The 10,810-nt window shown below is 38.9% G+C and overlaps 1 long non-coding RNA gene across 1 annotated transcript; it reads left to right on the top strand.

Moving 5' to 3' along the window:
• The first annotated feature begins 2,036 nt into the window (after positions 1-2,036).
• On the top strand, positions 2,037-4,835 carry LOC141378432 (uncharacterized). Its single transcript, XR_015513673.1, has 4 exons — positions 2,037-2,197; positions 3,500-3,591; positions 4,118-4,241; positions 4,429-4,835. It is a non-coding gene; the product is annotated as an uncharacterized LOC141378432 (long non-coding RNA).
• Positions 4,836-10,810: the final 5,975 nt, after the last annotated feature.

The raw sequence follows: 10,810 nt of genomic DNA, 5'->3' as shown, positions 1-10,810 counted from the left end.
AGCGACGATTATCGGTTAACACATTTCTGACAGGCCATGTGGTGGAATTTGCACATCTATATTTTTGCCAAAAAAGAGCTGAATGTGGATCACAACCATCCAGACCCACCTGCAACATATCATGTTCTGTGTAAGGGGTGGGACAATCCTCTAGTTTCTCTGGAACTTTTGAGTCATGGTGGCGGGGTCTCTCTCGGGTCTTTTGTTTTATTTTTGCGTGTCAGTGACGCAGAGGATTCACAGCTGACTCTGAGCTTTTATTGTAAACACTGCTACCACCACCGGGCCAGCTGTTAAGCTTCTTATTTCTCTCATTGTAGAAGTGTAGCTTTAATCTTTGTAACCCTTTACAATCACACCTGTGTGATTAGGCCATTTAGCCAGGTAAAAAGGCATGTAGGACTTGTCATAAATCTCACATTATTGGGGTTTTCAACTTAGTTTGCTTACTTTTCTCCCAATTAAACATCCACTTTCATGCAATTCAGGAGAAGTTAAAGAACATGTTGTAAATTCAGCTGCTCTGATCCCGCCACTAACATAGCGATGCCTATTAGCCATCATAAATTAATGTATGCAACCCAGGCTCATTCTGAAAATGTACCGCTATATACATTTCTGGAGAGTGCCAAATATGTCCCAGGAGGATCGTTTTTGCGAATCCACCAGAGGCCTCTGTTTACGCTTTTTGAGATCTCTAAATTTCTCTTATGAGTGCTATTTGCGCCTGCTGTTCTTACATAAATCCACCAGAGGGCACTGTCGGCTGACTGAATGACTGACCCACCCTCCTACTTCCCTAAACCCAACCATTAGTGTTTTCAAAAGCACAAATTGACCCAATACGCCCAATACCCTAAACCCAATCTAAAAAAAGAAAAGCCTATTTTTAACATATTTTATCACATTCTCACCCTGTTATTTACTTTTTTGGTCTTTTCTACTTTCTGCAACCGTTATTTGTTGGACTCTCACCCCGTTATCGTGATCAACTCCTCTCTGCGTCTCAAGTCCACTGACTCACATGGCGAGCTAATTAGACAAACTGGTAACAACAGGAAAGCCGTCCAACATGTAGGTAAACGGTCAGCTGGTAAGCGTGAAAAGGAACGGCATCATACCGCCCCATAGCGTTCGTTTTATAGACAAAATGCAGCTATACGTACTTCTGGCTACATAATTTGCAATCTCCAGAAATGTATATAGGGCTAAGTTTTCAGAATTAGATTATTTTTAATGTATTTATTTCGTATTTAGTCATTTAAACTGCTTAATAAAGATCATATAAATAGTACATATTCTTACACATATTTGAGAATTGGATTATCAGATATTTCTCAATATAATTAGGGTCATACTGGTAATTTAAAAAAAACAAAAACAAATCAGTGAGCCTGCAGTGATAAACTTGATAAACTTGTCATAGAAACTTTAAAGTGATGCATACTAAATAATGAATACATTCCCACAGGGGAGTCAGCAAGAGAATTTAGAACTTTTCCATGAAAGGGTTAAGATCCAGTTACTGGCTGTATTTTTCCATTGGGTTATTGGTTGTTTCAAAAGCTAAAATGCAGGAAGGAAAGTTAGCTGGTTGAAGCAAGTAGAGTTTAATAGAGCCTCTGGACTGGTTATAGTATTCCCATAGCAAAGAATTAGATAATGAGGTCAAAGCTTTGGCTCCTGTTGATTGGCACAGTTTATGTAGTTGGTGAACTTGTAGTGTTATACAAGAGTGCATTGCTCATGGCTTGACCCCTTCATTTCAATGAGATGAGGGAAAAACAACCGCTGAATGGGAAAGACAGAGACGGAGAGAAAGTGTGTGCAAGAGAGATGCTGATGAAAGCAGAACGCAGGGAATATAAACTGAAGTCCCAGCAGCTGTGTCGAGAGCTACGGGGACGACTCTCCCGGCCAAGTTCCATGTCCGCTTTGATTATGAGCTTGGAACAATGTGGCCCATTGTGGGCTTGCTGCTTCACCATTCTCTCATCATCTCCCACAACTACCCCATGCTTCTCGCTCGGTCCATCTCACACAAACACTCGCTTTATAGATTATGAGCACACTCTCATAAACCACAAATCTAGGCAAGGAGATACTCTGAATCACCACATCTGTCCTGTGATTCTGCTTTTGGCAGGTGAGGCAGGACTGACTTGGAAGCGTTGATGCTAAATGGAAACACATCTAGGTGAGTCAGCCTATTCGCCACAAGGGCCTTGTATAATCCTGAATCAACACAACCTGCTTTAAATAACACTCGGAGAACTAAAAAGAAAGCCAATTACCTTAGACTAAGAGAAATACAATTGCCGCGAGCTATTAGCCTCATTTTCACAACTTTTGGATTTAAGACACCATATACAAAGGCATAACCTGTTTTTGAAGTAATGCTTATGACAAAACATGCTTTCCACACTGTCCTACTTTCAAGATGAAGGTCTCCTTTGTCAGTGTGTCAACCCTGAGTCAACAAGGCTGTCGCTGCTTTACAGACTTCCAGTAGTGCTAATTGACACACTACCATCCTATTGCATAACGTGACCTAATTCTTGCTCAACCTGCAGTGTAAGGGCTATAGAAGGAATTATACGCTGCTGTGAGTCTGATTAGATCTGAGTTTCAAGTGACAATTTTGTTACACCTACAGTAGCATACTTTTAAGTAAGATGAACCTGGCCAATGCCATCATGCAAGATAGTTTAAACAATGTGGCTAATATTGATGCACTTTCTATGATTGGACATTGTTTAGAATACCAATATTATTTATTTTGGGATGACAATTCAAACCAAATCTTTATTTCATTCCAAACCTGCACAACTTGCAACATAGGCTCATTCTGAAAACGTAGTCCTAAATCAAGGGTGAAAATTTTCTCTTGACATTGGTGGGGACATACATCCCTAGAGTGCATGCATTGAACATCACAAATTCTGCTTCACACTTTTTAAAAACATTATTTAAGTACTTAATAATATTAAATAAACACTTATTAATACAAATAACAATCATGTCAAGTCAATTTACATGATTTTAATGCAGTCAGGCTTGGAGGAGGTATGAATATAAAGAAATTTAGTAAGGTGTATGATGCAATTTAACTGTTTTATCCCGATTAGTGTTTTTCATTCTGATGGAGGCTAAAATCTAAACCGAATTTTGATTAATTACACAGCCTTGGTTAATAGTATTGCAGTGAACTTATAGCGAACTTGACTTGCATGTGTAGGTTACTAAAAGTTGACGGAGCATTTTTTTATTTTGAAGTTGATTAAATTATTGTTTGGGATATTTCAGTAATTGGTGGATATTGGTGAGGACACATTCCCTCAGTCCATACCAATTCTACGTCTTTTCTCTTTATACATTTCTGTAGATTTTTATGTATCCAGAAGTTCGTATGGCTGCATTTCGTCTTCAAAATGAATGCTATTAAGTGGCTGACTGCTTACCTTCGTATGAACTGCTTTCCTGCTGTTTGTTTGTGCAGTTAGCTCGCCTTGTGCATTGGACTTGAGACACAGAGAGGAGTTGACCACGATGATAGTTCAAGAGAACGCGTAGGACAAAAACAGAAGCCAAGTAAGTAAATAACAAGATGAGAATGTGGTAAAATTGGAAAACGTGTTAAAAGTCAGGCAAGGGCTTTTTTTCTGGTTTCCTTTTTAAACTGTCGGTTGGGTTTAGGGAAAGAGGAGGGTGGGTCAGTCGATCGGTCAGTCAGTCAGTCGATAGCGGCCACTGGTGGATTTACACAAGAAAAGCTGGCACGAATAAAACTAGCAAAAAAAATTTGAGATCTCAAAAAGTGTAAACGGTGGCCACTGGTGGATTCGCAAAAACTGCAATAAAAAAAACGTGCCTCCTGCAATGTATTTTGTGATCTCTAGAAATGTATATAGGGGTACATTTTCAGAATGAGCCTGGGTTGACAACTTCTTTCTCCTTTGTCATATTATTTTCATTCTAAAAAAAACACATCAAGTACATTACGCCAACTGGAAATATGTTGCAGAGGTTTAGAAATGTTCAGTTTGGGTGAACTAAACCCATAACTCATAATCATGTTATTATGAAATAAAGCTAACCAGCCACTTGTTGATTACAGGAACTGTGATAACATTCAAGGACAGCAAAATGAGCCTGAACTCAACAAAAGCAGGTCACGGCACTCTGCACCCTAGTGAGCGGTAATCAGACCAAATCTTGCCTGAGGAACAACAGATGCAGAGGTGCTTTAATCACCAATACACAACACCTGCGGTAAAGAGGCCTAGTTAACATTTTACAAAAACTCTTGAGAAAGGAAGCACAAGAGATAGGCAGAAAGAAAAGGAGAGAAGCGGGGGGGTGGGGGTCGAGTCTAATTTTCATGAATGAGATATCCAGAAAAAGCATGACGATGGTCTATATTTTCAGGCTGTTGCTGCTTTGGTTTCAAGGTTCTGGGATCTGATTGGATGCAGCTGCAGGAGAGCACCATGGGAATGAAACAGCAGCTGGATTTCATGCACAGCCTTAGAACCTAGAAAAACAAACTCTTTCTCTCTCGCTCGCTCACAAACTCTGTGTGTGTGTGTGTGTGTGTGTGTGTGTGTGTGTGTGTGTTATTAACATTTCAAGTAGTGCACCGTGTCCCAGGCTTTTCACAAAGTGCAGTGCTGAAGTATCTGTGTACATGTTACAAACAGATTGTAAACAAATGTAAGCAAATGACTAGCTATGCTTCAAAAGTACGCTACATGTAGCTGAACATCTGACTTGTAAAACTGTAATGATTAATGTCGTAATTGAAAATGTGGAATTCATAAATATACATCTGTGGATGTTCAGATTATTCACAATATGTAAGTGTAAATTTTAAATAATATTTTAAGTACTAATACACATTAATGACTGGCTTATTACCTGCCTATTAAGATAGTGGCTGTTTATTAGTATTTTTAAAGTATGATCTTATTCATTCATTCATTTTTCTTCGGCTTAGTCCCTTTATTCATTAGAGGCCAGCACAGCTAAATGAACTGCCAACTTTTTTAGCATATGTTTTTACACAACTAGTTTACCAAAACTGGGAAACACCCATACACACTCACATGCACACACATACACTACGGACAAATTTAGGTTATTCGACTCACCTATACAGCATGTCTTTGGACTTTGGGGAAAACTGGCGAAAATGGGGAGAACATGCAAACTCCATACATAAATTCCAACTGACCCAGCCTCAACTCGAACCAGGGACTTCCTTGCTGTGAGGCGACAGTGCTACCCACTGAGCCATTTTCTACATCTTTAATAGATAAACGTAAAAGTAGAAAGTAAGAAGCTGGGATTGCACTTTAACATCAGGAAAACGAAGGTGATGACGACTTCCGAGAGTGGAATATGCAGCATAAAGATCCACAATGACGAAATGAAGACAGTACAGGACTTTATATTACAAGATGGACCAAAATGGGGACCCGACATCTGAAATCAAGAGACAGTAAACCCTTGGACAGAATGCAATGGTGAGCATGAATGCCATCTGTGAAAGTAAGGATATCAGCACAGCAACTAAAGCAAGGCTAGTCAATGTGACCATCTTCCCCATAGCAAACTAGGGCTGCGAGACCTGGACAATCAAGAAGACAGATAGAAGAAAGATCGAAGCCTTCGAGTTGTGGTGCTGGAGAAGACTGTTGCTGTTAGATGTCCTAAGGTGCATCAAGCTAAAGACCTCGCTGGAAGCCAAGACTACCAAGCAGAAATGATCCTATTTTGGCCATGTCATGCATAGCAATTCACTAGAGAAGGCAGTCATGCTGGGAATGGTCAGTAGAAGTAAAAAGAAAGGCCGTCTAAGAACTTGATAGCTCGATACTGTCAAATCTGATACCAGCATGAGCATGCATGAACTCAAAGATGCGGTGATTAATAGAGCGTTATGGTGGGGAAAATTAAAATGAATACATAAACCCTACTACTACCTTACTAACTATTAATAAGCAGTAAATACAGAGTGTATTGAGATAAAAGTCTTAGTTACTGGATTATTAATAGCAAGAATTGTACCTTAAAATAAAATATGACAACATTTAATTTTAAATTTAGAATGTCATCAATGCCTCACAGCAAGAAGGTCGATGGTTAAAACCAAGTTTGCATGTTCTCCCCGTGTTTGCATGGCTTTGCTTAGAGGGCTCTGGTTTGCCCCACAAGTCTGAAAACATGTGGTTTAGGTAAATTTGGGTAAGCTAAATTGGCCGTTGTGTATGTGTGTGAGTGAGTGTGTATGGATGTTTTCCAGTGATGGATTGCAGCTGGAAGGGCATCTGCTGCGTAAAACATATGTTGGATAAGTTGGTGGTTCAGTCATGTGGCAACCCCACATTAATAAAGAGAACTAAACGGAAAAAAAAATAAATGAATGAACGATTGACATTGATAGCTTGCAGAACAAAACAAACAATTACATTTGACTCTTTATTTTACTCATCACTTAGTGTTAACATTTCCACGTTTCTTTGATCACTTTATTTTTTAGCATTCCCACTGACCAAACTGTTATATAATGTCTAATGGAATAAATCCATTATTGGCCCAGTGCCATAACAATCCAAAAAACTTCATTACATGCAGGGCCCTAAAACTACGCATTTCCTTAAAGCCGCCTTACATAAACTGGTCCTTTATGTTCATAAAATCTGAAAGCCTTGTTTTATAACTAACAACAAGTCTCTGCACGCCTCTGGTTGTATGAGTGTAGAGTGTGGTGAAATCTAGGCGTGAAATAATCATTTCACAGCAGGGGCATGTGCAGGTATGCCGGCAGCCAGCGGGCTCATGGAGCCCTGCATCTATGTCAGCAAGCGATTGTGCAAGGTCTGGCTTCGTCACAAGGCGATGATGGACATAATTTCACGCTTCAAGCCATCCAATGCCATTCACGTTACAATCTGCAGGACGAGGCTTGTGAGAGGTTGCTGGAGCAACAGGTTTCCACACGAACTGATTATTGTTGGAGGAACAAAAGATGTGACTGCTTGACCTGAATATACTTACAGAATCAACAGCGTTTAATACGCCTTCATCAATCAAAGCACTTACCTATAAACACAAGCCGATATTGTAATGAATGATGGGACATAAATCTACTCGTTCAATCACGTGATGTTTGTGTGATTCATGGATTTCAACTTGAGATTGGATATCTGTTGATCTCGTACGGGAAGAAACACCTCAAGGGTTTTTGCTGTGTACATGTGGGTGTGAGTATTTTTTCATGGGAGACTGGCAGGACTAAATCTCTCTAAGCCTTGAAAAAGAGCAAAACAAGAGCACAATCCCCCCCACTCCCCATTCCAGCTTATTAAATGTGCGGTTAACCTAAAATAGCTGTGGAGGAGAAAAAGAGTTGCTTGAAAAATTTCTTCCCCCCACTGGTTAAGGTTGTGGATATGCAGGATAATACAGATTTCTTGGCTGGATCTTACCTTCTGGTGAATAAACAACACTGAGAGACAGTGGGAAAAGTTGGAGAAAACAGACGGAGAAGGAATGAGGGTAAAAAACACAGACATTCTGGGATAATTGAACCCAAGACTGATTAAAAAACACAAGATATGAGTGTGAGAGAATGGAGCATATTTAGATAAGAAGAAAGAGAGAGCTGGTGGAGCGGGCAGAGGAGATACACAGGAAAAGAGAGGAGCGAGGCAGGACAACAGAGAGGGAGAGAGAAAGGGAGTGACGGAGCATTGCTTTTCAAGACCAGGCTGAACAAAGGACGCTTTGTGTGAAGGGCTGAGAGAGTGGAGCCGAGCCAAGTCTTGGGGAGGGTTGAGCGCTGTGCACCGACTGCATTCTTGCACTGCCATTACTGGATGGCTCTCATTTAGGCAAATCCAGGAAACATGATTATGCCTCAATAACAAAACAAGCCCATCCCATTTGCATGACTCTCTCTCTTAATGACTTGACATGTCTTAAAATAGAAACTTCTTTGATTGCCGACATCTGGACTGCCAAATATAGCATTGTCTTAACTCACAGAATCACACTTTGCATATGCATAATATATGTCATATCCTAGAGTGAATTCTCAAAAAGACTCTTTCAATAGGACTGACTTAATTTGCATGAGGTCAGTTTTATGGTTAGTAAATATGATGAGTGATATGGGTGATAAGACAAAAATGACAAATCATATAAATCGTCTCATATCCTCATAACAATATATATATATATATAAACATATATTATATATAATAAATATATTATATTTCATTTTCATTTACTTTTCTTGTCGGCTTAGTCCCTTTATTAATCCGGGGTCGCCACAGTGGAACGAACCGCCAACTTATCCAGCAAGTTTTTACGCAACGGATGCCCTTCTAGCCGCAACCCATCTCTGGAAAACATCCACACACACATACACACACTATGGACAATTTAGCCTACCCAATTCACCTGAACTGCATGTCTTTGGACTGTGGGGGAAACCGGAGCACCCAGAGGAAACCCACGCGAAGGCAGGGAGAACATGTAAACTCCACACAGAAACGATTACTGAGCCAAGGTTCAAACCAGCGACCCAGCGATCTTCTTGCTGTGAGGCGAAAGCACTACCTACTGCGCCACTGCCTCGCCCTAAATATATTATATATATATTTATTTATTGTGACATAGTACCATTTCTGTAAATTCAATCAATTAATAGTCTATATACTACATATTGACCACATGATTATTTTTTTTACAATTTTTAAGGACATACTAAGAAATGTACTCACTCATATAAGATCGAATTTCCAACATAGGCATATTCTGAAAACGTAGCCCTATCCACACTTCTGGAAAGTGCAAATTATGTATCCAGAAGTATGTATGTATGTATGGCTGCATTTCGTCTGTAAATCGAACACTACGAGGTGGTATGACACCCTTCTTTTTTTCACTTTCCAGCTGTTACCAGTTTATCTAGTTAGCTCTTTATGAACTTCAGCGGACTTGAGACTCAGAGAGGAGTTGACCATGACAACGGGGTTAGAGTCTGGTGAAGAACCGTTCCAGAAAGCAGATAAGACAAAAACAGAAGCCAAAAAATAAAATAAACAATTAAATAACAGGGTGAGAATATGGAAAATATGGTAAAAATCAGGTAAGGGCTTTTCTTTTTCTGGATTGCTTTGTAAAACTGCTGGTGGGGTTTAGGTAAGTGGGTTTGCGAGTTGATGCTTCTGAAAACATTATTGGTTGGGTTTAAGGAAGGATGAGTGTGGGTCAGTTGATCTGTCAGTTGATCAGTCAGTCATTCAACAGCAACCTCTGGTGGATTTACACGAGAAGAGCAGGCGCGAATGGCACTCACGAGAGAAATTTGAGGTATTACAAAAGCATACACATAGGGCCCTGGTGGATTCACAAAAACAAAAACTGCAAAAAAACGTAGCTCCTGGGATGTACTTCGCAATCTCCAGAAATGTATACAGAGACACAATTTCAGGATGAGCCAGGGTTGCATATTTCTCACTTTATTTAGAACTTCAGGGCAAATGTTTGATTAAAAACAAATATTGTTAAAATATAAAACACTTTTGATAAATGAATTATTACAGCTTCAACATAACTAACATAATTAAAGTAGCACCCTAATCTAAAGTGACATAGTTACAAGTTCAATGCACTTACTAGAGTAATTACAATAGATTATGCATGATTACTAAGCCTAAACCCAACCCATATTCTAACACCATTAATATAGTAAGTACATGTAATTGATGAATATTACTCAGCAGTCAAATGAACTATGTCACCTTAAAATAGTGTAACCAAAATAAAAAAGTAATAAAATGTAAACGTTGTACTGTCAAGATTGCAACTTTTTCACCATGCTGTTATTCATGTTTCTGTCTGCATCTCCATAATGACATGTAATATTGTGCTCATATAAATCATGAAAAAGTTTTACCACAAATGATTTTTTTTTGACACCATGAAATAAACGATAGAGCATAATATGAAATGATAAACTTTTTAGTTTTTTCATACGATATTCCAGCTGTAATGCTGTAAAGTACTGCTCTCGCTTTGAGAATTGAGAGTGCAGCATGCCCGTATAATGCACTGAATACTTGCTGAATACACCAGTATGATGGTCATCAGCAAATGTTGTACTTTGTATGCTCATCTCCAACCAGCAATGATGGCATGCTGGTGTCTGCTCTTTTCAAAAAACATGTTGCTATTGACTAAAAATAAATCTTAACTCTCCTGTTAAAATGGAAAACCACTATAAAATTTGGAGAACTGGATTTACGTCAGATATTGCATGATTTTTTTTCCATGAATTAATTTTCATATATCTGTTAAATTGCAGACATGTTTCCTTCACAACAAATGTGCTCCCTCGTTTTAGTTAAATCATAGGCAAAAACAAATAACTCTACACACTAACTAGCTCTCGCTAACATATTAGTAGATTTGTATGTTAGGGTTAGGCATGTATAGGGTCCCACTGTATATTAGGTGACCTTAACTACTATATAATTGCATCAGAAAATAAATACAATGTATTGACTGTTCATAATGTACTACAGAACACTTCTGGTGCTCCTGCGGTGGGGTACAGCTAGGGTTAGGGACAGATTTGGTGGTATGGGTAGGTTTAACAGTGGGTTAAGGTGTAAGGGGTGGTCAACAGTGTCATTACAGATGTAATTACATGCAGGTATTTAATTAATCATAAGTACAATGTAAAAACATGTATTAACACATTAAGTACATTCTTACAAGTTATTAATTTCAGTGTTAG

This window comes from Danio rerio, chromosome 17 (genome assembly GCF_052040795.2).
Source record: "Danio rerio strain M-AB ecotype USA chromosome 17, GRCz13ab, whole genome shotgun sequence".
Lineage (NCBI taxonomy): Eukaryota > Metazoa > Chordata > Actinopteri > Cypriniformes > Danionidae > Danio > Danio rerio.
This window is presented reverse-complemented; position numbering and strand designations above follow the sequence as displayed.